Source organism: Lepidothrix coronata, unplaced genomic scaffold (genome assembly GCF_001604755.1).
Source record: "Lepidothrix coronata isolate B3197 unplaced genomic scaffold, Lepidothrix_coronata-1.0 Scaffold69, whole genome shotgun sequence".
Taxonomy (NCBI): Eukaryota; Metazoa; Chordata; class Aves; order Passeriformes; family Pipridae; genus Lepidothrix; species Lepidothrix coronata.
Window position 1 is genome coordinate 1,683,082 of NW_016690249.1, and position 24,817 is coordinate 1,707,898.

General features: G+C 44.4%; 1 long non-coding RNA gene across 4 annotated transcripts in view; it reads left to right on the plus strand.

The window, feature by feature from the left end:
* The window catches only part of LOC108499098, a 73,603-nt gene that overhangs the window by 22,539 nt on the left and 26,247 nt on the right, over positions 1–24,817 (plus strand). For all 4 annotated transcript variants that reach the window (XR_001875420.1, XR_001875419.1, XR_001875422.1 and 1 more), the window contains 2 exons: positions 6,816–6,883; positions 19,747–19,839. This is a non-coding gene — a long non-coding RNA (uncharacterized LOC108499098). The remainder of the gene's footprint in view (positions 1–6,815; positions 6,884–19,746; positions 19,840–24,817) is intronic.

Below are 24,817 nucleotides of genomic sequence, written 5' to 3' on the forward strand. Positions count from 1 at the left end.
ACGAGGTGCCTTAGGAAGCCACATGGTGTGTAACAGGCAGGATCAGCTGTATACAAAGGAAGGAAGATGATGTGGCAGGACATTGTTAAGGAAAGATCCTGTTTGTACAGGGAGCTGAAGAATAGTAAACCAGAACAGAACAGGGATGCAGAAAGAGCAGAATTGAAAGGAAATCAATCCAAAATGCTCGTGAATCCTGTTTGTGTGCAGGAGCTCACTAGAGCCACTGAAACAATTTAAAAATCTGGTTTATTTGTCTTTTCTCAGATTTCTTATCCTGTAGTGGAGGAGAGAGAAGAGGGTAGACACGCTCAATTGAGTTCCCCTACCACTCTTTCCTCCCATGGCAGTCCTGCAGCAGTGACTCCAGTAGCAGTCAGGTTTGCATCAAAACTGCCAAAGCTGACCAAAAGTTTCTTAACAGTAATTCCTAGCTGTGTTTTATCCCACGGACACTTGTTTTCAAGAACAACTTCTGAAAAGATCCTGTCTATCTTTGTGATTTTTTGAGGTGTATTAAAAAAATAAAATCTCTTAGTTTATTTTTGTGAAACAGTTAACTGATTCAATGAGCTTCAATTCCTGATAAGCATTTGCCTGTTCTGCAGATACTGTATGTGTAGCAGAGGGAAATGACTTCCCTGCAATATATGCCTATTTTGGATCACGTACTCTTTTGTTAGCCTTTTTAAAACACGACCACTTAAGATCATTACACTCTCTAAATAAGTCTCTAACGTGATTTTCGGTAAACCCATCTTTTCAAAGTCATATCAAACATCTTGATAACAGGGTATCTTGTCCCTGCAACAGGATGGTTAGCCTGTGAGTAAGCTGGGTGATGCTGCAGCAAGTGTTTGTTGTTTTTTTTTTTTCTGAATTGATTCAAGCAGTTTATAGTCAAATTTAGAGACCAATATGCACAAAGCAGCAAAATCCCAAATCCAAAACAAAGCACTTAAAGTTCCTCTTTGCTTGTAGATAAGGTTCTTGCATTGGTGTGAACAACTTTGATCTTTGATACAGTAACCAGCTTCCTGCAGTAGGCGGAGAGACATTCTTAACTGCATCTGCAAGCTGTGTCAAGAGTTTATCATAAAGTTGCTGACTCCTAAAATTCAGGCAAGCAGTGCCACAGCACATACTATAAATGACTTTTTTCTCCTGTCCCACTGGCTGTAAACAAGTTTGATGCAAATTTAGGCAAGGAAAGCACCATGCTAAGGTATTTATTGATTTCTCTGTTGTTGATCTGGTGCTTTGAGTGAACTCCCACTGAAGCCCTCTATAAAAAAGGCAATGCATGAAAATGCCTCTCCCATGAAATTTGGAATAATTTTAATTGTAACAAGCCAGAGATATTCTAGCACATATCAGAGCCGCCCTGGACCCGAGCAAAGAATAACATGATTCTTATCACAAGGCATGCAAATACAGTCAGCCAGTGCTGAGTGGGGAGTGAATCATCAATTCAGTGAGCTTCAGTTCTTGATAAAATGACTGGGAGAGAAGTAAACGGTCAGAGATATTCTTCTAGGCATTGAGACAAGCCTGTTTGCTCAGGTAATTTCCATGGGGAATTCACCTGTTTTGAGCTTTGCTATAGGTGATGAATGATATCACTGGATAATTTTGGTCATTCTAATGGCAGGTGCAACATGGGGAAGCAAAGGGAAAGCAAAGGGGGTTAAAATCCCTCACTTGTTTTAGGTACCTCATCTCCTGCTCCTTGTAATGTATCTGCCACCACTCACTTTCTGTGCTGGTGGGGTAGGGTGAGGAGCTACTGGAAACAACCAAAGCTCTTGTGTGGAGCTGCAGTAAGGTGGAACAGTGCCACGGGCTCCACCAGCTCTCTGCCAGGCACAGTGAGGTGCTGTATGGCTTGGAGGTCCCCAGACATAGTTAGGTACCATATGGCCAGGACATCTCAGGACTGTGAGGCTTGTGGGCAGGTATAGGCTCTAGGCAGCAAGTCCCGACTTCCCATGGTTTCTACCTATGAAATGGGAGTAGACCTCTCCTAGATGTTTCTTCCCATGCTGGGGCACATGAGATGTATGCCACCCCAGCACGTACACAGTCCTTTTCAGCACTTGCAGTAAATGACCCAACTCTCTTTGAGGCAGCAGTAGTGCTGCAAATTTTAAATTAAAAAAATGCCCCTGCATGCTTCCCAGTCCCTAAGTGCTGATGTCTGAGTATGCTGGGTGGCATTCCAGGAAGGATGGGAGCTCTGGACATGGACTTCAGGTAGCCATTGGCACCAAGGTGTGTATCCTCAGGATGTGGTTATGGGCACCTGACAGAACATCAGGAAACGCCTGCCCAGGTCTGCCTCTGCTGCTTCAGTGTTGACTAGGCACATTAAAAGTTTCATTGTGGTAAGGAATGTTCTCTCTTTTCACCATTTTGGTAAACTTGTGCACCCTCTCTGGGTTTGTATGATGCATGTCTGAAAAGGAAACAGGAAGGAGCTGCAAATGGAAATTTCAAGCTGTCGGCAACAGAGAAAACCCCAACCAACGTCCCATAGTATGGGTGGAAAACCCAGACTGTGCACTTCAGCTTCAAGTGACAAAAGACACTGAATTTTACATAGTCTTCTGAAATCAGCAAGTACTGGAGTTAGAGTGAAAGAAGTGACTTTTTCTTGGCTGTACCTGCTCCAGGAGAGGGCCTGGGTTCAAAAATTCCCTGACACACCTCTGCCCTTTGCCTCTGAGTGCTTCCTGAAATGCTGTTCCTCAGGCTGGCCACCCTTTTTTTTTTTGGGGTGGCTGTGGGAGAGGAGCTTACCATATATAAAAGCTCTGCTGTGCCACTTGCTGATGGGGGACAGAACACACCCTAGTCTGTTTTGTTCACAAGATAAATCACAGTGTCACATTTGTCTTTAGTGTCACAGAGATGTACCAGAAAAAGTTTTAGCCTGTAACTGTATAATGCACGTCCAGCTGCCATGAAAATGCATGTGAATAGAGCAGGGGAAAAGATCTATGATCTGAAAGCCTAACACTTGTATTGTCAAATATTTCTGTATGTACACCTTCACCCCAATCCAGAATGGATCTCCTTGAGCAGATAGTTCATGGAGGAGTACTGTTATAGAGTTTATGCTGATCTCTGCTTAATTAGTTTCTCACCCAAGGACTGATGAGTATTTGATCTTGTCACAGGAAAGAGCCACTCCCACCAGCTATATAATTTAACAAATCCACAAACCAAACAAGTTGCCATCCTGCAAAACCCTCATACCTATGGGATTCCTATTCTCCACGAGGTGTGGTTTTCAGGTGGGCACTATTGGATTTTTGGATTACTTTGCTAGGCTGAAGGAGATATGTATCTGTAGAATGATATAAACCCACCCGAGAATAAAAAAATTAGCACTGAAAGTGTGCAAGTTTTGCAGACTTGCAGTGTCCCACAGAGGTAGTCGTTGTGCTAGTCTGCATTAATGCAGGTAAAGGCTTCTTTCTGTGCCTGTGTGAAGACAAGTGAAAACGTGATTGTCCCATAGCATTGATGGTTTGTAAATATAGTTTTCTAGAGCTGTGTACTCCAACCCTAGACTTGGTGGAATGGAGAGAGGATAATTTTCCTTGAAAAGACTGGATAGCTGAATAGGCAATCTTTTAAACAGAATGAAAGCAAGAGCAAGGGGTGCTGGTCATCAAAGTGCTTTGCAGTTGGCTAAAAGAGCACAAGCATTTTCAGTCCATGGGGAGAGGAAAGGAGAGAGAGGGCAAGTCCAGAATATGTGAAGGTAGGAGCTTCATACAGCCTTGGTGCCAGGCTTGTTTTCTGTGCTAGTGGCCCAGAGAACTGGTAAAACTCAACCAGGATAGTAAAGGCTGTAATCCCAATTCATCATTTATAGCCTCCTTGTAGACGTGTCTACGCCAGCCTTCTCAGATACAGCGAGCTGCTGCATTTCACAATCATGGGAAGGGCTTCCCAGCTGCACGCTCCGAACGTTTTGAAGTGACACATGGTGCATTATATTAACTTGGTTCAGACAATCAGCTTTAAACATCTGAATCTGATTTCTTGATGCTAATTCCTCTTGCTCAATCTTTATTTCAGCTGTGTGGAATTCTCAGACCTTTCTGACCCTGACTTATTGTTTCCTGATGTTTTATTGCTAAGTCATTGAGGTTTCAGGGAGGCTGATGTTTCTGAAACGTGCACACCTTTGATTGTATGCATGGCTGGCATGTCAGACCAAACTTTTCATATGCTCTGTGTATATCATTGTCTCCACTGCTGTGTCCTCTGCAATTCCACCATTCAGGGCACTTATCTGCATGCCCCATTAGTGCAGTCCTCCTTAAAATGTGCTTATTATTTAAAGCTTTTCAAAAGCTCAGCCTCTACACAGTACAAAACTTGATCTGAGCCTGCGTCCGCTCTTGTCACTCATGTACAGGTTCCATCTGTTCCTCTTTTCCTCTCTCGTTGCTGCTTGCCACATCCAGACCACATGCTGCTTATACATTGTACAATAGACATTTCTGCACACACACTTTTGAAAATGTGGCTCTCAGTGCTTTATTGTTCACATGTGTCTTGTTGCTTCAGGCAAGTTTTATCAGTAATAATTTTGTTGTTTACTGACACATAGAATAAAAGAGGGTACTGTTAAAATGTGACTGGAGGAGAGGAAAAGGACCTTTGATACACCAATTACACAAGTTCTGCCAGCTTTCTGATCATTATCCCTTGCCACCACTTCCCCAAATTCTGTAGTTGCCGAAGGATAAAGTAAGATCCTAACATCACCTACAGCAATGTAAGGGCTGCTCCACTCTGCATGAGGCTGCTCCATGTTGGTAGCGATTCACCAGCACCTCCTACACTCCTGTGTCTGGTGAGGAGAGAGGTTGGGACCTTTTAGCACTCCCTTCCAGCAAGGCAGCCCTAGCTTCTGCTTTAGATCTCCTTTACAGGTCCCCAGTGTCACCTTTGCAAAATGGTTGTATTCTTCCATTTGGGGGGAAAAGAATTCCCTACAGAAACTAGTTCTGGAAGTGGAATCAGTGCTAGGAAGGTCTAGGAAGACACTTCTCTTGCAGGAGCTGAGCTGAGCTCTAGCAGCTAATCCAGTGCGCAGACTGGAGCAAACTCAGAGGTATGCAATTACATGGGAATTAATGCATGCAGATTCCCTGAGAGCCATCTCAGGTCTTTCCCGTCACACCTTGCTCCATAGCTGTGGTGAGACTGGAGTATCTGCAAACAGATCACACTGGGCGCAACTCCCAGTAATGTTCGAGTGCCTGCAGCAGGGATGGCATAGAGCTCAGTACACTGGATTATTGCCACCCAGGGATTTCCCACATCAGGAAAATCCCTAGTTGCCCAAAACCTCTGGTTTCCCACCTGGAGAAGCCCAAGGCCTGCCTATGGTGATGATAATTTCTGTTACTAGGGAAACGTACAAATGATAGGAATAGACACAGTTTCTATCAGAGACTTGTTCTGATGAAAGCTTTCTCTGCTAAGGACAGTGTCTGCTTCTGACTCAGAGACAGTCTGCTGCTCCCTTCCCAAGCGGAGGGGCAAGCAGTCACACAGCTCCACTTGGATCCTGCATGTGCAACCAGACACTGTATGCTTGGCACTCAGTCTCCTGGGCATGGCAGAGGGCACACCCTCGAAGTGCTGGAGAGCTGATGGTGACACTCTCAGGTGGGAGCACTGCTGAAAAGAAGGCATGAGAACAGGAATATAAAGACCCTTCCGTTTCTGTCCATGGACTGCAGCGATAGCTCATAGGGTGCCTCATGACTCCTACACCCCTCTGTGACTCCCATTCTACCCAGTCCCCTCTGCAGGTCATCAAAAGTGGCAAGGTCTCTTCCCTCTGCCAAGAGGTGGGGAGGAGCCAGCTTTTGTTTGCACCAAAATACTCATAATTTTCACATACAATTCGCTGAATATTTTGTGTACCACCCTGTACCAAAGTTGAGGCCATTCACTGGCCAGAGGAGAAGCATGAAGGATACAAAAGAAAAGAATGAAGGAGAGCTCATGGTAAGCTCTTATAGATTAGAAAGGAGGCAGGTAGGAACAGAGATTAAGCAAGTGCCTTAAAGAGTTATTCAGGAGAAATAAGGGCTTTAAGTGATATTTGACTATGGGAAAGAAATCAGTATCTGTGGTTTCCACTGGTGTTTGGAGTGCTAAAAGCAGAAGTGGTTGCTGAAGTCTGAACAGGAATGTTAGGCTGAGCTCTCAGCTTCCTCCTAAATTGTATGATTTACTGTCTCACTTGAAGAAGAGGTCTTATTTTGTAGAATTTCAGGCTTTTTTGAAACAAATTGCTTTGCGAGCAGTGGAACTAATGGCTCTTGTTTTCCTGTGGGTCTGTGACCATGGCTTCATAGTCATCTCCCTTCTCTCCTCTCCTCCTAAAATAAAATGACTGCAACAAGCCTAACTCTTGCCTTGCTATATGCTCTAAGATCCTTTACTGGGCTGCAGGCAAGTACATATATGCTGTCTGACCAGCTAATGCATACGTGGCCAGCCAGCATGCACATACTCACTAACCAGGTGACTGCTGGCTGCAATTCTTTAACTGAGGTCTCTATCCCTCACCCAGCCGTCAGTTTGCACAAAATTTAGGAAAGAAATCAATAGCTTTTGAAACTTCTACCTTTCCCTTGTGAAATCAGGTAAAAATTATTGATGGAGCTGGACAGACAGATTGAATCTGAGCTAAAAAGGTTTTGTTGTATCAGCTTTGGATGTACATGTAGGACATTAGTCTAGGTTCTGGAATTCATTTGTGTCTCTCTCTTTTTCAGCTATTTTTAACCTGGATGTGTTCTGTGATTTGTTTCCCACACAGCATTGAAACTGGCACAGCTGAGGGGTGAGTGAGTGGTGGGAGAAGGGAAAGGGGAATCAAGGGATGCTTATGTTGGCACTGCTGCTGAAAGAAGTGCAGCATCAAACTATAGCCTCTCAGATCTGTATAATGTGGAATTCCACACCACCCCATGGAAAAATTGTGACTATAAATATATTCACATCTTAAAGTGCTCAGATATAGGGCAAAAAGAGATAGAAAAATCGAGACATATTGTAAAAACAGTCAGCAGAAACAGTGGCTAGTTTTGAAATGTAATGTTTTCTGTCATAGTTCAACATCTCAGTACTGCCCATATTCCTGTGTGAATATCTTTAGACGTCTCTTTGTACAGAATCTCATAAGAGAAATCCTGTTTGTAGTAGCTCAGTCTGTACAGACTGCATATCAACTCAGAAACCCTTTATCTTAGTTACTGTACATACAAACCTTGAGCTCCAAAGAACAGAGGTTTGATCTGGAAAATACATAGGAAAAAGCTTCTTGAGCATTAATTTACAAAACGAGACCTCTAATTGTGAAGCGTTTCTTCAGTCAACTATAGATTATTATAATGTGTGAGATCTGCTTTTTCACCCTGTGTTCTGTTTAACACTGTTTGTTAGACATGAAAGGAAAAGAGGATTAAAAGAGAGAGATGGTATTATAAACAACCCTTCAGGGGAGGTGGGAAAACAACAGTAACTCCCTCAGAAAGAACACAGGGATGCCCTTAGGAAAAGGTTTTCAAAGTGTCCTGCATTTGAAAGTTAATGAGGAAATTAATCTCAAATATTACTTTAAAGACTGACAGTGCCATCTTTAAGATCTCAAGCATGCACCACAACTGAGAAGAGACAAAGGGAATTTTTAATGGGCAATAAATGGACTAATATTTTTGGATGCAAAGCTACAGCCATGTTAGTTCTGATGGGATGTGGGTTTGTTCTGTACTTCCTGGCACTGTGACTTTATTGGGTTTTCTTGCTTTACACTGTCTTTTGATGAGGCACCGCTTTTTCCTTTAAAAAGTAAAAAAATGTGGTCTTAGTCAGTAATCCTCCTTTGAGTTACAGTAAGTCCATTGGGTATAGAGTTTGATGATGTGGGGATTGTGTAGGCATGTGCCAGACCATATCACAGCTATTCTGTGATGCCTCACTTCACACCTAGCTCAGGTGGCTTGGTCATTTCTGCCCCTGCAGTGTTGCAAGACCACCTTGTGTAGGTGCCTCCCACACAAGTGAGAGGCTGGCAGGCAGGCAGGCAGCAACACCCCTTTCCACCAGAAGATAACAGCACAGGCACTCCTAACCCTGCTGCAGGCATGCCCCTGTCATCTCCGGTGGATCCCAGCCAACGTCCTAGACTTGACAACTTTCTTCGGAGCAGTCTCAAGGTGTCCCATACTGCTGCACTTAAAATGACCAACCTTGGTTACCATGTTCCTGGATGTCAGGCATTTTGGAGGAAAGCTGGTCTTATCTAGAGCTTTTGTACAGCTCCTGTCACGGCCTCTTGACCCTTGGGGTCCTCTGCGCATAGCTGTCATGAGCCTTCAGTAGCTACAGTGGCTTCCACAAGCATGACTGTGCCTTTGTGGCCACAGAAGGAGCCGTAGCAGGAATTCCCAAAGGCAGGTCTTCCTTTCCTTCACCCAGAGCTACCTGCCTAGAATCATTCAAAACCCCACTGATGTCCTCCAAACCCTTTACCCACCCAGGGTTCCCAAAAACCAAACACCTGTTCCCAGCTGACTCTTACTTTTCCTTATACCTCAGAAATGCATGAGCCATTTCACAAACCTCCTTCCTATCCCCCATTTCTCCACAAACTCCTCTGCCATTAGCACAACATTGAGAAGACCTGCTTACACCAGCATATGTTGACAGCCAAAAAAAAAAGGAGAGAATCAGCTCCCTGAGTTTAGAGACAAGGACATGAGGAAGCACATGCCCAGCCTTGAGAAAGTGCATCAATAGCACTTCCACCCCGTAATCACAGCTGCTTTTTGGCTCACTAATCCTATTCCTAAGGATCAGCCACCACCTTCCAGTACTTTCTCAGTGGATAAAAAACACTTAGTTTAACTTTTCTGCTCAGCTGTTATGTACTACCTCTTTCAGAGCAACTAACATCCCAGTCTGCTCACACTTTCATGCCAGACCCTGCCTCTCAGAGCTATGGGTTGTACTGCTCCTTAAAAACCTCCCATCCTTCTTTCAGTGCTCAGCCTCTCTCCATGAGACATCCTGACCTAGTGCACCATCTGCCCTCTCTGCAGGAGAGGTGCCTGTGGCCTGCACAGATCATATGACTTGCGTCCTTGGAAGCTTGAATACTTCAATACTTGGACAGAGAGACAAGCTTGGCTCCTCTATGTCCTCTAGCTCCCTTCTCAGGGCATTTTTCAATACATTCCCAGTCTCCCCCCTCTCATTAACTTCTGGTTTAGTCTTGCTGGAGCTTATCCCTATCTAAATGACAGGCTACCAAACAGGCACATAAGCGTTCATTTGCTAGGTGTATGAATGAAGCCAGTTCTCCTGCCCCATCAATGAGGACACCATGTTGGATCAGCTCTGCTGTGACTTCTCTTTACCCTTTGGAAGTTATCACCAGCAAAAAATGCTAGCTTTATACTATTCAAAAGCAAGAATGCGCTTAGTCCATTTTTCATACACAGGTAGACACCTACCTGCGTACGTATGCAGACATATATGTATTGGCTCTACTGAGTCCCGTCCTGCTTCTGGCATCATTCTGAGCAACTGGAGCATGAAAATAGAGAAGCAAGAGAATGCTGAGCTGCTCTGTGTGTTTATGAGAGAGAGAGACTGCTTGCACCAGTGGCTGTGTTCTGGGCAGCCTCAGCCATGGGCACTTGGAGGACACAGCTAACTGGCACAAGGCTGTAGCCAAGATTGTTGTGACCCTCTGGAAAAACTCAGTAATTCAGCTTTCATCTGGCTGATAAAGTTGGTATTGTGAAGAAACCAGAAATACTAGTCCTGCTCAAGAGCTGTGCTGTGCCCCAGGCAAGAATACGAACACAGCCTTCTCCATCCAAATTATAGTGAAACAATCAGGTATTCTCAACGCAGCCCCAGGTGAAAAAGCCCTGCTCACTGGGGGTGCATGCAGTGTGTGGCTTCAAGGGCAATAATGTGAGACTGAGGACAGGTGGAGCAAGGGAACACAAACCTATCCTATAAAGGATTTTCTCCTGGTGCAGAACCAAAGAGGAGTGTCAGCACCATGCCTTCCTTAGGTGAAAGTCAGGTCATCTCGATGCCTCGTTGGATTTGACTCACCAAGAACAGCATCGAATTCAGCACAAGGTGAAGCACAGAGGAATTGCATGGGCAGGTGTATGCAGAGAAGCAGATGGAAAAGGTGGGTGATCCAATACTGTTATGACAAGCATTGAAGAAAGAGGAAGAGTTTGAAGAGGGCTAGAAAAAAACTCAAAATTCTCCTTACCATGCATGAGATCACATGTAGAGCAAGGTTAAGTCTTGGGCGTTTTAGTGGGAGGAGGAAGCCTCCCAAGCTAAAAACTGTTCCCATTTCCAGTTCTCATCCACTGCCAAAAGAATCATGGCAAGCATCAATATCAAGTGTGAAATACCATCCCTAGTAGATATCAATGTAGCGATCCTTAAATTCTAGAAAATGCCAAATTCCATCATAGCTCAGGGGATGTCCAGTTTCCCAGCTTGTTTCCTGCTCCTTCTGTGCCTTGACTTGTGCTACAGATGGATTTATTCTTCAGAAAAAGACACTTGGACTGAACAAAACAGTCCTGTTATCATTCCTGAAAAACCACACTCTGACATCCCTTTCCTCCAGTCCCCTCACTGCAAGTGTGGTGCCAGGCATAGGTCATCTCTCCAAGCGCAGGTGTCAAACTCAGACAAAAAGAAAAAAAGCTCAGGGACTCCAGTAAGTGTACCATCTGGATCTCCACTGACTGTAAAAGGCAAGCTACGTTCCAGGACTCCCTAAGACCTCCCAGAAACCTTGTGGATGCACAGTTGGACACCTAAAGCCAGACTTATAACGTGCTCCAGAAAAGTAACAGGTTTTGTGAGTGTCTCACGTCCTGCTATAGCAGGGACTGTTTGGCACATATTTGAGAGGGAACACATCTAGACCCCTAACTCTATTCCTGTCCAAAACTGGTGTGTATTTTAACTTGGACAGTGCCCAATCTGCAGAGTTAATGTTTTCCACATAAAAATGCCTGATTGGTAAACTTCCAAGAAGTTCTATTTTTGATTCAATGAAGAATGGCAGCTTTCCATGGAACTTACTTTCCTTTTTTCCTCCTTTCTTTCCCCACACCCCAAAATAAGATTCCTAAAAAATCCATAAATTTTCATTTGGAAATTCCTCATGGATGTCAGAGTTCAATTGTCCTGTTCTGCAGGAGGTGGGATAGTTTCTTTAGAAGTCCTTTTGTACCTTGAAAAAATACTGGGGTTGGAGGCAGGGGAGCATCCCATCTTTACCTTTTTGTTGAACTGTTTTTCCCTCCTCTTGAAAAGAGTGCAGAAGAGGGTCTGCTGTAGACTTCTGTAAACTCTCAGGGTTTTTAACACTGTGCTGCTGTTCCTGAGGCCGTATGGTCACTTGTGACCATGAAAGATGAGGGGCAGAATCACAGCTGTGGAGAAGCCACTGGGGTTCACCTCTCCATGATCAGAATACAAATCTGCTGATGTATGATTGCCTCCGAGTGGGAGATACACACAGATCGTAGAGAAAACCTCTTGTTCTCCTGCATCCAGGTTTACCCCCTTCTGCATACAACTTGTCCCACAGCCTTTGGACCATGTCCTAAATAGCTGAAATTTACAGTAGTATGCCATCTTCTTATCAGCTCCCATACTGTGATACATTTCTGTATTTGTTTTGTCCCATTCTATGTCTCCAGAGTTCTCAGCAAGCAAGAACTGAGCTCCTTCCAAGTTGTAAGGATGCTCACTTGTTCACTCCCTCACAACCAGAAATCACTTTGGCCAACAGCCAGGACGGCAATAAGGGCCAGGCACATACCCGGGCAGCTTAAAAACACCTCAGCTTTGGGAAATCCTGCTGGGCTGTAAAAGCTGCCACAAACCCAAATCATATCAAGCAAGGCCTGTCTGATAATTCTTTGGCATAATCCCCAAACTGACTGAACTGCTTTTCCATACAGAGTATTTCCAGGTGGGTTATTAGATCTTGTATCCCTTCCATCTTGTATCCTCTCATGGTTGAAAAAGACATTCCTTAGAACAAGCTATTTTTAAAAGAAAAGCAAATATTCTCCTTTATATTTCTGGCTCCTCTAAACTAGAAGGATACTTTGCAAGACACAAACTGTTCCTACTGAGTAACACAGGGGTCTTCCCATAGTGCCTGTGCCGGACTTTCAGTTAGGGAGATAATTTTTATTTTTGTAAGGAGATTGATGCTGGTACAACTATCAGTGTGAACAGTTATGCAAGTATGAAGGGTCATACCCTGTTAAATTTAGTTTCCCTTCCTGTATTTTTATAGAAGCATCACTGCAGCCACATTTCAGTCTGTGCTGCTTTAATTGTACCAGAAGAGTTAAAAGGAAAGAGCTGAGCCAAGCATGTCCCACAGCTGGTTGCTGGCTGAGCAGTGTGGGTTGCAATGTGAGGAGGCAGGAGCCTGGCTCTAAGCAGCTCTTCCAGCTTCAGGTATGCACAGTTGTGCTGTTTTACATGTGTGCACATGAGATTCATCAGTAAAGCTTAGCTTTGCCAAAATAGCTGCATCTACATGAAGACCTCATGGTGTAAGAAAAGCTTTGATTGCTTTCTGTCTGGGAGGGCTGTTTTGCTGCACTCCCTGTGATGAATTGGGCAGGTAGACCATTTGCTGACCTTCTGTTATTTTGGCCCATTGCAATAATCTATGTCTAACATGAACAGGACTGTTGAAAATAGACCACAAGTATTGAATGACAGAAGTAGGTAAAGAAAATAGACCACAAGTATTGAATGACAGAAGTAGGTAAAGAAAAGAGAGAAAAGACAGGATTTTCATTTGAAAATTGTAAAAAAGGGGGCAAAAAAGTGTTTTGTTGGTTGATTTGAGTCTTTGGGGTCTCTGCTACCCCAGAAAACAAAGAGAGATAGAGATAGAACAGTATGAAAGTCAGAGGTTTCTGTGAGTTAAAATGAACTGTTTCACTTTGAGACACTTTCAGACAAGATGATTTTGACATGTGTCTTTGGAAAAAAATAACCCACTGTGACCAGTAAAATGTGACCAGGCAGTGAGCAATCTGGGTTTGAGGCAGTGCTGCTGGTGCAACCCCTGTCTCCAGGGAGGCCTGCTTTGCAGCACGCGCCTGCCAGCCAGGATTTCTTCCATACCGCTGCTGGGAAGAGGCAGGTGTTGATGGGAGCGCTGTCAGCTGCGTGATGCCTCGGCAAGCCTGTGCTCCCGGCTGCGGTGAGGTTACGAGGGCTGCACTGCTACACACAGGCGCTGTGCACCGGCATGACTCAGGTTCCCGGCAGCACAGATGCCCTGCACAGCCTTCATCGCTGCCCTGCACAGCCTTCATCCCCGTGTCCCTCTGCAGGCCGTGAGATTGACATCGCCCACTCTGGATACCGTCATCTTTTTCCAAAGACAGCCCTGCCAAGCACTGCTGCCAGCTGCTCATGGCTGTGCTAGGCACTGAGCCAAAGCTCCTGCCCTCAGCCCACTCCAGCTCAGCTCAGTCGATGAGACCTAGCAAGAACACTATCAGAGCTCCTCTGAGCTGCAGAACAACCTGGGGGCTGTGAATCCTGGAAAAAGTGAGTTATTACGAGCCTGGCAGAGCCTGGAGAGCCCTGTGCTCTTGAGGGAGACCCAAACAAGGCAGGAGCTGTTGCAAAGCATTTTTATTTCCTCCCAGTGAATAGTAGAAAGCCCCACCCAAATTTCACTCCTCACTCCCACTTTATGTTAACAAAACAAACAAACTCAAAAAAAAAAAACAAAAAAACCAACATTTGCTACTGAGTGTTGCCCTTGCTTCCATGTGACCCAGGCATGTGATTAAGTTGTTGATACTTGTTTTTTTATAGGATCAAATTCAAAGCTGCTGTAAAAGCCTTGCAACTTGCCAGAGCAATTCTTTACCCTGGCAATTTACACAAGCTGAGGAGATTCTCCCTGCTGGAGAGTATACTCCCTATCTCAGCCTTCTCCCTGCATGTGAGGCTCCTCCTCTCTGTCCTTTTGCAAAGGCACCAGCTGTATACATTTTTAGGAAAACAGGCAAAATTCCTCCTAGCTGCACTGCAGATCTTTGTGAGAAGCTCCTGTGATGAGGCAGGAGTTTGATCCAGCCTTTATTCCTCTTGGAAGTGTTGCTTAAATAAAAGAAAAGGATAAGATTCCACCAAAAAAAAAAAAAAAAAAAAAAAAAAAAAAAAAAAAAAAAAAAAAAGGAGAAAAGCCCAGCTTGCCAGCCCACCGCGTGCACAGTGTTTGGTTTCCGCTCACAGCCTGCACAGCCCTGCCTGTGTGGATCTGTTGAGTCATGTTGCATGGCTGGATGGGATGGGGCTTTTTGCTTCAGGCCTGTTTTTTTTTCCCAATTCTCCTGAATGACCAAATGTTACCCATGCTGGGGAGCCACTGTGTTGTCATTGGTCCCCTTCCCTCCTTGGCAGGCAGGAGCTCTGGGAATTGAAGGGAGTCGTGCAGAGCCTGTGTAAGGAAAGCACGTCTTAGCATGGAGACACTCTTTTCCTGAGGCAGTAGAAATAACCATGGCCCTACTTGTGACATCTCTCTGTGACCAGTGTGCACTGTGTTGGGCCAAATCCCAGCTGCTTCTCAGGTCTCAGTAGTTCCTGTGAATAATGGGGCAGCCTCTACTTCAGTGACTGCCTTTACTACAAGAGAAGGGACAAGCTTTTGAGATACCTTCACAATCCTCTGCCACTAGATTTGATTGGGGACGAGACCAGCACCTGATCTCAGGTGAAGTATTTACAAACCTGGAGTCCAGCCACAGGTCCATGGTTACACAGAGGCATGAGTGGGAACAATGCCACACTGTTGGCCCTCAGCACCCTGTCAAGGAAGCACAGGGGGTTTTAGGTGCTGTGTCTACCTCTGTAGTAATTCCCAAATACCACAGAATCACAGAATGGATCAGGTTGAAAGGGACTACAGTGGATCATTTGGTCCAACCTCCCTGCTCAAGCAGGGTGATTCTAGAGCACACTGACAGAATTGCATCTGAACACCTCTATGGCTTATTGAGGCAGGAGACAAAAGATACAGGGGTCAACATTGAAGAACTCCCCAGTGTGCCCCAAATCTGTGTGTGCTGCCAACTGATGCAACACACTCTTCTTGGGATTTGCTTTTAATTAAAAATGAGCTTTTTGTTCGCAGTAGTAAGTACCAACCTTTCTTATGGGCTTTAACTGCTCCCAGCAGCCTGGGGTGTCCCCTCCACCCTTTCGCTAGACCTCACTTGTTGTTGATGCCTGTACCTGCAACCATTACCATGCTATGGAAACACTACGTGGTTTTTGAAGTAGGGATCGGATGTAACAGTCGCATAATCTCCGACATACAGAAGTCTCTCTGCCCATCCAAGGCCACTCTGCAGAAAGCAAATGCTCACCTTGGCCATATGACAGGGATACACAGAGTTGTACTCTCCACCTGACTTTAGCCGGGATATTAAGCTGTGTATTTCTCACTGGAAATAAGCATTCTATTTTCCTGTACATGGTTTGTTTTGTTTCTGTCGAACATAAAGCCTGGAGGCAACACTGCACACGTGCTTTTCCTCTTTCCCGGTGTTTCCCTTCTTCTGTACTTTGCCACTCTATCTTCCCTCTTGTTAGAAAGGTAAATCTTTGAACATAACAGTTTATTATGCCCTCTTTTCATACTATCTGGATTGGAATAAGAAAGTCACAGACTCTAAAACTCGTTGCAAACTCCTTGTGTTGCCCATTTTGGGGAAGGGGGGGAGAAGTTGAGAAGGAGAGAAGTGATGTTAATGTTTTTCTGTTTGAAAAAAACCACACCATAGATGGTACTTGGAAAAGGCACATTGCTTTTAATGGTATTTCAGACTGTCAGAACCAGCAAATTTTAGGCTTCTTACTTTAGTGCTGAAATGGGAAATCATAGAATGATAATTTTATTTGGGTTGGAAGAGACCTTCAAAGACCATCTAGTCCCCCCACTCTGCTGTGGGCAGGGACATCTGTCACTGGATCATCCAACCTGACTTTTAACATTTCCAGTGATGGGACACCCACTTTTCTGGGCAACCTGTTCCAGTTTTGGGGTCAGCATACATCACACACCCAAAATACATCTATTTCCAGCTTGTTTAGTTTTTCTGTATTCTGGCCCTTTTGCTCATGACCTCTGTGAGCACCCGGTTGCTTGTCTGGGCTCTAGGGCTCTCTCCTATGGCACACTAGTTTGAAATTCCTTATTCTCTCCCAAGGATCTCAGGCAACTCATGATTGGTTTGCATCAGAGCTCTTGTGTCTCTGACATACATAGAATTCTCTGTGCCCCATTGATTTCTTTTTGCTGAACAGGGGCCTGTTATTATTTATTTTTTTAAATTTTATTCTCATGGTTGGGGAAGGTTCTCTTTTGCCAGACCACCAAACCACCAGCATGGAGATGCCAAATATCCATATGTCCCTAAGCAATTAGTTGGATAGGGTTTGGTGTGTGGTATTCAGGAGTAGTCAGTATCATTTGGTTTTCTCTAATCAGTATAGCTTGTTGTTTCTTGTTGAAAATTACTTTCTGCTCTTAACAACTTCTCTTAAGCACTTCTCGAAACTTTTTTGAAGAAAACACATTTCTGATATAGGAATAATAGACCTTCAGTTTTCCAAATGTCAACTTAAATGTCTACTTTTCACATTTAAAAAAAAATTTAAAATCTTTTGAGAAAGTCTGTCATTTTTCTGAGAAACTCTCTTAAAAAATAATTTTCAGTTCCTTCATTTTCTCTCTGTCAGTATTCTCTGGCAGGTGGGTGATTTTCTGGCTAGGAGGCCTCATACACATCTGTTTCCTTCTTAGCCTGGTGAGGCTCATAGGCCAGGGATTGCCCCTGTACTTGTACAGCTGCTGAAAGAGAAAACTGAACCTCTTCACAAAATCCAGTTCAGCTGATTTCATTCTCCCAACTCAACATCCGGTCACAAAAACAGAGGCGTTTTTTTGCCAGTCTCAGATCTCTCTTATTTCCCCATGAAAAGTTACACAGACTTCTATGGTAGCCAAGGGGGAAGCGTCAAAGCTCTCCTCAGTGGTCATCACGATTAACCTGAAGCTGTGAGCCAGAGCTGCATTTCATGAGCCCAGAGTTTTGCCACGCAGGAGTCTTTGGCTGCAGTGAGGGGTGCCACATTAGAGAGGAGCTTCCAGACTCTCAACAGCAAATCTTGCAATAACTGTTGATCAAATAAAGTTTCTGTTCACAGCACAGAGCCAAAAACTGTTTTTGCTTGCAGCCTTGAGGGGTATTTCTTGGCTTGTGGTCAATGTTTTAAGCAATGTGCAGCTCTACAAGTCATTAACAACGTTTGAAATCTCTTCCTTCTTACTATTATCCTCAGAGATGTGGAATGAAGACTATTTACCTTCCCCTCATATTTCGTTATGATTATTAAGCCATGGGAATGAAGACGTGCATGAGAGTTGAATATAGCAGGCCTGTTCTAGCTGTGTCAACATTATTTTCAGAAGAGAGTATATTCAGAAATATGGCTAAGTTTTCCTTTTTTCTTCTCCTAACTGTATTTGTGTACAAAGATTTCAAGATTTCACAATACCATGTTATATATGCACTCTTTTTGAAGCAGTAATAACAAGGTTTCTCACTGCCACATTACCAAGACACTTAAACAAGTCTCTTCATTAATAATCTGTTGCCTATACCTTCAGATTCCAGTGTCTGGTCTCACCACTACTTGCTCTCAGCTGCTTTCCCCCCCAACACTGGATTTAAAGCTACTTTGGATGTCCCATCTGCGCCACTGGGTCCTACCAGCTCCTATAAAACAGATCCTCAGGCAGTCTCTGAGAATTAAGGAGAGACCAAGGTCCCACACAGAGAGGATGTGTAAGCTTGCAGATGTGTCCCCACTGCACCCCTGCAGCAGCTGTTTCCAGCTGGTACCACCATTTGCTGCTGTGCAGTGCCAGGCAGAGGTGCTAGTGAGGGTAGGGCGCGAGGATATCTGTGTTAGCGCTGGGTTACATGGCACCAAAAAAGCAAAGCTTGTTCAGCCAGGCTTTGACCAATGTGACTGCGCTGATCCTAATCCTGGGGGCACCTTGGGCCGTGCAGCACCTTCACTTGGCACAGCGTAGATACATCTTGAAGTCCTTCCTGACTTTCTAGCTACATGGTTGAGCCCTGTTTTCAAACAGTCATTTACTTGACGTGTCCACACATTTACTATCACAGTCAGGCTCCTTCATGCCAAAATCTCTTCGGAAAATAAAAGTTGCTGTTATAAAACACTGCAGACAGTGGGGGGATTTATTCTCACATCTGAGGAGTACAAGTGTTAATTCTTTTAGCCCCTTTTTCTGAGAATAGGAAGATTGCAGTGGTGAAGATGCTGCTATTGCTGGCAGTGGGAACAGACAGGGCAAGCTGCAGTGGGTACAGAGCCTGAACTGTCCTCTCCTTCCCAAATCCATTTAAATTTTGGATTGGCAGGTCACTGTGGAGGAACATGGTCACCTGATACACTTGTTTCCTAGATGGAGGGGACTGAAATTTCTCAGGCTTTTAATCTGTCTCATTTTATGAGACAGAGCACTACAGCTACCCTTAAATATAAATGAGATGTCTGCATAGCCCATGTGCATTTTCGTGTCATACAATTTTTTTCCTAAAAGCAAGGTTTCGCCTGCTCTGAAGAATGTGCTTTTTTGCTGGACACATCAATTTGCAGATTCTCCCTATTGGGCATATCCTTCATCCTCTGCTTCCAGGTCACTGTGGCACTATGTTGGAGTCTCCAGGAGCAGAGACTGTCTTGTTCATGTAGCATCTACAAAAATGAGATTTTAATCTAAACACACATCCCTAGCACATAAATGCAATAAATTGGCATAATGAAAATGGATAAACTGGGAATGCAGCTCACTGTGGAAATAGTACCTAATATGGGAATAATTTCTAACTCTTAAGGGTTCTAGTGTTCCTTTCTGCTTTGCTTTGAGCGCTCAAAAGCATGCTCACTGCAAGATGGTTTGTGTTAGGAATGATGACGTTTGCTCAATTAAATTTCAAAAATATCTAAGTGGCAGCCCTACTGGGCCAGAGTCAAGAACTTTTCTTTTTCAGGTTTTCTGGTGCTCAGGCAATATTAAAGGTTGGTGACTAGTGAGTTTTCTGTTCATACTTTTAACAACACATTGCTGATGGTAAATATAATTTAATTCTTCAGTCTAGAAGCTTTATCAATACAAATCTGTCTTTATAACCCAGTTATGCTTCACTAGCCAAAGGCAGAGCAGCATTAACTAATAATTCTATAGATATGTGGATGGCTTTTATTAATAGTATAACCAGTCATTTTATCATAGAGATTTTGCTAACTTTGTTAATGTCACTGTTGTGGTCCCTAAGAGCCAGTGCTCATAAGCAGAATCATGCTACATTGGAGTCAGTGAGGAACAAGACACACATACTCCAAAGCAGTTCATTGTAAGAAAAAATTGAATGGATATGGGCAGGATCATGGCACCAGGAGAAGGTAGAACCAAATGTAAAGTATAGCAGTCACTTGGGCTTTTTCCTAAGTAACCTCATACAGCCCTCAGATTATTATCCATTATTGTTTTTTCAGGTTGGCGGCAATGAAGTTGCACCAAGAAGTCCAAGAGCAATCAGGAGAGACTTCAGGGCTTCAGGATGGTTGCTTAAGGGGTCAGGAGCACAGGTACTGTTCTCCCTTATAATTCCAATTGCAGGGAATGATGAGGGAAGAAACAGAAAGAGCCAGCAAATCAATACCTGGCTCTGAGCCTGGTGTCACTGCAAAATTTTGGCATTTTTGATTGTGGGTTGGTTTACATGACAGCACTGCTGCTGGTGACAGACAGAGCACTGAACACCTGTCTCAAAGTGGGAAAGGAATCTTTGCATTGGATATTAGGAAATACTTTTTCACTGAAAGGGTTGTCAAGCATTGTAACAGGCTGACCAGGGACGTGGTTGAGTCACCATCCCTGGAAGTATGTAAATGATGCGTAGATGTGGCACTGAGGGACATGGTTTAGCGGTGGACTTGGCAGTGATGTATTAATGGTTGGTCTTGAAGATCTTATAACTCTTTTCCAATATAAATGATTCTATGATTCCATTCTGACCTATCCATGTGCCGTTAAAAAAAAATACCCAAGATCCTTTCCGTAGGTAGGTCAGAACTTAGTTGTCTTGTAAGCAGTAGCAAACGTTCAGATACCAGTAAGACCATGTAAAGCTGTGTGTGCGTATAAAATGTTGTTAATTCCCAGCACATGCTGGTACTCCTCCAGCTCCAAAGCATGCATACAATCCAGTATGTGTAGCAGCTCCCCCCAGGCCTTCTGACAGTATCCCTGACAGATGAAAATGTGTGTCATGCGGGTGGGCTTTCTAATTGCAGCACATTCCAGCAAGGTGCAGTGTTTGGTGCTAGTGCAGCTCTGAGGGAACTGTAGCTGCTCTGTGTGCATTTTTCCATGATGCCATCTTTGCTTTCCGTTTTGTCTTGATTCAGTTGTAATTAGGATCATCATAGCTACCACAATACTGCTGCTGCAGAGCTCCCCAAAATGACTGGCCCTGTCAGGGTACCTGGGACAGTGAGCAAAGGTTGTGGGGCCGCTGTCTGTCAGCTGAGGAGAACAAACGGAGCTGCTGGGAACAAATCATTGTGGACTGAATATAGTTTGGGGTGAAAAGGCTAGCACAGGCACTCGGCTGCCGGCATGCTCTTGGGTGGAGAGAAGCCCTGAAGTCAGGCAGTACTTTAGTGCCATGTCTTCACTTTGAAGTTTGGGTCTGGCCTTGAGGGCATCTCAGAGCCATGGGAGACACTGAGGGCATTATTGGAGCTTTTTATGTGTGTACTGTCAATTCATTATGGAATTCAGAAGGCAAAAGTAAAGCTTTTGGCCAAAGAAACAGCAATTAGTGAGGAGGTGCTTACAGCTGGAGAGAACAGACAGAACAAGTATCCAACTGGACAAAGCAAGTTGTATATAAACAGTGTCTAAAACTGTTTACAAAGGCCAAAAGAAATCAAAATACAAAAGATTTTTTTTTTCTGTCTGAGAGCAGAGGATACAGATGTTGGTTCTTTTTCCCTTCCATCAGTGTTGGGCAGCAGTGTTGGTGGTGACACTGTCTGTGCCTGTGGTGTTTTGGGGTGTGAGGCTCCCCATATTGCACAAGCACTTCCATTAGTCATATAGCCATTTCTGCAGTCTCTGCCAGGTGCATCGGGAGAAGCATAACAACCACAGGCACCCCCTCATTTGACTTCTTTCTCTTCTGCCATTCTCCCTGTATCAGAGCACCAAATCATCCATTGCGCTGCAGCAATCAGTCATTAATAAAAACCTTGCTACTGCCAGGCCACTTCTCAAGCCACTGCAGTCAAGGTTACTTCTGGGAAAGACAGAAAACAAGTTAGATTTTCAGCTGCTGCAAAAAGGAAAGAATACCATTTAAAAACCTATGTTTTTAATTTTACCTGCTACCCAGGGCAGCACTGTAGGGCTGCAGCACTGCAGAGGGATACCTTGTTAGAAGCTTGTCTTGTCAGTGCTGCCATGATGAGTAAGTAAAAACTCAGCAAATAGGTCCCCTTTTCCCAAAAGAGGGGACACCCAGAGGATGAAAAGAACTAGCAAGCATTACAGAGTTTGGAGCGTGAAGTTGCCAGTCTCTGGCCAGAGAGAGAAATTGCTTCAGGTGGCCAGAGAATGCTTCATGATTCCTCTGTTTAGCAGAAAAGGAGCCTCCTGAAGTGTCTGTGTGGAAGCAGAAATAAAGGACTATGGCCAGGATCGTCAAGGGAACAGAACCTGCTGCAAGGAAGCATGGTCTGGGTTAGTTGACAAGAAGCAGAAATACCGGCAGCAACTGCCTCCTGCCCTGGGATATCCCTCCTTCTATCATTTAAATCTAAGTGAAGCAGCTGGACTGTCAACACTCATGGCAAGACCACGTATACAGGACCACAAGTCATGTTTCTGTGGCAAAGTGTGGGCTGGAGGAGAGCACAACATGCTGCTGCTGGCTGAGGGAGGAAGAGGCAACGTGGAGGAGAGGGGCTAGGATTTCTTAAACTTTACTGTTAGTTTCTCAGAAGGAAGACTGCAGGACCAGCTCCTTAGCTAGCATAAAACCTCACATATTCGTGGAGCTGAACAGTGTTCATTTGCTTCACTAGGAAAAGCACAGAAACACAGAAATGTTGGTTGGAAGGGTCCTCTGAAGGCCCTGCTTAGCACAGGACTATCACACTACATCAGATCAGCTTTGGCATTGTCTAGTGAAGTCTTCAAAGCCTCCAAACATGGAGAGTGGAGAGTCTCTCTCTTGGGAGATGTTTTCCCTAATGTCCATTCTCCTCTCCCAAGCTCCAACCTGGACTTGTTGTCCCTCATTTGTCCATTTGTTGCTTGCAGGAGGGATTGGGCTCTGTCAGTCCCCCATTGAGGGAGGCGTGATTTGCAATAGGCTCCTGTTAGATCACCCTCCATCCCCCTGCCTATGGACTAAACCCACCCAGCTCCCCCAAGCTCCACTCCTGCTGTGTACCCTCTCCCCAGCCATCTCAGTACACCTCTTACTGGGCCTGCTTTCACTTAAGGGTCCAAAGCAACATGGTATGTTGCTGGTGGCCTCTGGAGAACAGCAGCTTCCCTCTCCCTGCCAGCTAATGAGCCTCCTTCTGCAGCCTACCAAGCACTTTGTCCCATTGGCGATGCCAGCACATGCTGGGCTCAAACAAGGTATGACCCGTAATTCATAGCAACGTGAATACCAGCAGAGATTTCATTCACTGCACTGGAGATAGTACAGTAAGCAAGCAGTTTCAAAAGCCAATTTCATAGACACAGAGATTACATTAATCTCTTCTAATAACTAAACAATTCAGTTTTCAAGATAGGACAAAGCATGGGATATTCTTGACAAAACTGGTGCTTCAAAGGTGCCTACACCAGATTTAAAATCCTAACTCTTAAGCTCCTAATGATAGAACCGATTGTATCTTTGCAGACAGTAGTGCTGCAAAACTTGCATTTAATCTCCTCTTTTTATAACACGCTGTAGCTGCCTGAGCTTGCCTGTGGGAAGCAAATGTAGATTGTCTTTGCCTTCAAATACCATATGAGGAAACTTACTCAGCTCTCACCAACTGATCTTGGGGGCCTGTGGAATGATAAAAGCTCAAGTTATCAAAGTATCTGTAAACTGCCTTCTGATTTCTAGCTGGAATACCTCCCTGAATCTGGACCCTTTGATTTAAGGTAGCTGCTTTCTTTCACCATGTCTCAACAGGCAGTAAAGGGCATAGCTTTAATTCCTGTTGGCTCAGTTGCATTAGCTCAACATGACTGAAAACCCCTCTTCACCTCCAGAAATGCAGAAGTGAATGTGGATCTACATTGGAAGCTTCTCCCTGTGTACTAAGTACCTTGTAATATTCAGGGATGTTTCCATATTGCCAAAAATATTGGTGTGATTCGCTTTTCTTTTCGACACTGTTTTGCTTGGAGAACCCAAATTATCTGTCCTGGAGAAGGCACTATTTATTGAGCTAGACTGCACATTTTCAGAGAATTTTCAGGTCTTGTGGTCTAGCTATATCCATTTTGGGCTGATTTCTAGTGTTTGTGTTGTGATTTAGGCCTCTGACAAATAAGGTCTGGCAAATGATGGTGAGGTGACTGACCCACCCAGCTGTTTTTACTGCTCTGCTGGCAAAGATTACGGTCAACATACGTCCAGGGCAGAGCTGCTCCAAATGGCATCTGAGTTGAAATCTCCAAGGACATGGGATTAGACTAGACAGAAGACTGTGAACTAGAGATATTCAGATGTAGTCTATAGTAGTTTATGCCCACCAAAAACAGCACTGCTTCTGTGCCTCAGGTCCTTACAGCTTCTACCCCATGTTTCTGTCCCATCTTTGCACCAGAACTGGCAATCATCTGATCCTAATAGGAGATGATACAGACAATTCAAGCCAGCCAAATGATTTACCTAGAAGGTGTGGAAGGGACTAAAGCACCAATAATTTCTATCAGATTAATCATGATACCTCTCGCTCAGATAATAGTAAAGGTGTCCTTGTGTCTCAGCTGCACTCTAGCTTTTGGTGGTAGAGTGGTATCAAGCAACAGAGGGTGATAATGTCTTCATCTGCTCATTTGTTTTCCAACCAAACAAGAATCTGAGGGCAGAGTCTCCCCCAGATGCTCCTGTATGGCCGGTTAGCAAGGCCTCTGCTGCCAGGGATATTACCTCTAATCCTTTTGGGTAATCTCCATTCTGCCATGGGAGTAACCTGCCATAGTGGTGGCCCAGCTGTCAAAAATGGAGCTGGCATTGACCCTTGTCTCTTTCCTCTCATGAGTCAGAGAGTGGCTGGCCTGAGGCTGCCCTTACACCCTGGTGGAACAGTGAGCAGGAGCCACAGCAGGAGCAAGTTAGAACTGACTGACCTGAGCAATATTTCCATGCTAAAACACACGAGAGTTTTCCTCTCCCTGGCCCGTTACTGACATGGCAAAATTCAGTGGGAAAACAACTGGGCTTTAAATATATAGTGAGCCTTTCCCCACCCATTACCACCTAACTGATAAGCTGCTCCAGGCTATCTTGTTTATGAGTGTTTAATACCTCTTAACATTTGTGTT